Genomic DNA, 2,300 nt, shown 5'->3' on the forward strand with positions numbered 1-2,300 from the left:
TTATGACTGTGATGTTGGTTTTTAATGCACATAAAATATTTTAGGACACTATTTGTTTCAGAATCTTTTTTTTCTTCATTTCCTTTCTCTAAAAAACTGGTGCGTCTTATGGTCCAGTGCGTCTTATGGTCCGAAAAATACGGTAATTGTCTTTTATGAGATTATTAGCGCCACTTGATTATTTCTTATCATTGCGTCAATTGATTACATTATTAAGTTTGATGCTTCCTACCTTGTGCGTATTTTATTATTTCTTGTTTTCTATATAATTGGATAAACAATGATATTTGGGCTCTGGGGAACTAGTTTTTACTGTGTGGTTCTTCCTGATTTGCCCTTGTAATATTTATAAGGGATGATCTAGAATGAGAAGTAGATGAGATAAGCAGCTCTACAAGTATCTGGTCCCCAGGGTTCCCATTCTGTCCTGCCCTCTCTTTTCCTCTCCTCCATGTTTCACATTTTTTGTTTTTCTTTTCTCTTTTGTGTCCGACCTACATTAGGGTGGTAAAAGTTTTGACTACATGCATTTTATAGTGAGAATTTGTTGCTTTTTGGTTAGGTGCCTTCACTGTACTTGAATGTATGATGGCGCCATTGAGGTGTTGGGTGTTTACACTTTGGCACCTGGAACAGCATTCTTTCTTTGTTTTTGTTAACCTTCTTTTTTATTAGTATTTAGTTGTGGTTCTTGATATGTTTGTATGTAAATTAACATTTTCTTAATAAAAAATGTAATCAAACTTGATCTCACTGCATATTGTAAAAAGAAGGGTTTGTTATTATGGTACTGATTGTTAGAATAAAGATTGTGACAATCCAGTGTCTCTGTTGTGATTTTTCTCATTTCGTTTTGATACAACAGTAGTAAGAACATGTCCCCCTTGGCTATCTGTCACATGAATTGCATTTCTCTGGAAATATCCATTGCAGAGATTCTTGATTGTCATTTCTTTTATTTGGTACATGTATGTTACAGTAACTAGAAACATTTCAATTACATTTATTTTAAATAAAACTATTCTAGATTTAAACATTCATCTTTAATGTTTGTTTGCATCGTGGCCCACAGGTTTTATCTCAATATCAACAGTGGCCCCTAGATTAAAAAATGTTGGGGACCACTGGCTTATAACAAGCATGTAGATCATGTACTGAGGAGTTGTTACCAGTGCTGACCTCTACTGAAAATGTCAGCTGCCTAAGTCCTATTCTTCTTCAATGGTTCTTACTTATTAATGGCACAAGGGTGGGACACACAATGTGTCTCATTGCAAAAATTCATTTTACAAAATTGCAGTTTTATCTGCATACTTTATCCAAATGAGTATTTAAGTCAGAGGTTCTCCAGGCTGACCTGGTATGTAACCATTATATTATAGGTTGTCCCAATGAAAATCCGGTGAGGTGTCTGCCTAAACCAGGGGTTGGCAAACTTTTTGCACTATTAGGCCATTTCAGGAGGTCAAGAAGGCACACTAGGCAAGAAGAAACAAGGTGTCCAAGGAAAGGTTTTTACCCAACCATGACTGCGAGCGGCCTCAGTCTTCCACTTATCCACAGTGTAGTCTCTGTACGTGCGCGTGGCATCGAAATGCCGCTTGAGATTCGACCGCTTGAAAGTGCTGTTGGTGTAGTTGCACACTAAACACAGGGCTTTGTTGCCACATTAATTTGTCAGTCCATTTGGGGTTGAAGACACTCCTTCCGGAGACTGGTAGCTGCGCGTTGCTTCTGCTCTTTAGGCATAGTAATTAGGGTTACTGTGCAGAAACCCTAATTCAATTAGTCCGGATCCAACAACAAATAACTAGGGGGGGGCGTTAGGCCAAACTGGAATGCTGGCTAGACCAGAGTTTGCCTACCTCTGTCTTAAACCATCTAAGCAAAGGTAATGGCAATTCAGTTTGAAGGTTTGGATCCCCATCCCCCCTCCTAATGTCCTAACTGAGGGACAAGAGTGTTGGAAGGTGTTTTAACCTTTCTGAGTGGAGTTTCAAGTGGAAGGAGGGTCAATCATCTCAGGGTTGGAGTCCTGGCAAAGGATTAGATAGGGACCCACTTTAAAATCAAGGTTAAGAACAACTAGTTAACTAGTAATCAAAATGATTTCTGCACACTGAAACAAGCATTTTTTTTAGTATGGTCTTTATTGTACAAATGCTTAAAGGATAGTAAACGTTTCATCTCAAAAGCAACTTATTCAGAAAAGTATTCACTTTACATAGGTCTTGCTATCTTCATGAAACAATGCTTCGTAATAAGCATAAACTGCCAGTGTCATATCGAGCAATAAGGGA

This window comes from Pyxicephalus adspersus, chromosome 6, assembly GCF_032062135.1.
Source record: "Pyxicephalus adspersus chromosome 6, UCB_Pads_2.0, whole genome shotgun sequence".
Classification (NCBI taxonomy): Eukaryota; Metazoa; Chordata; class Amphibia; order Anura; family Pyxicephalidae; genus Pyxicephalus; species Pyxicephalus adspersus.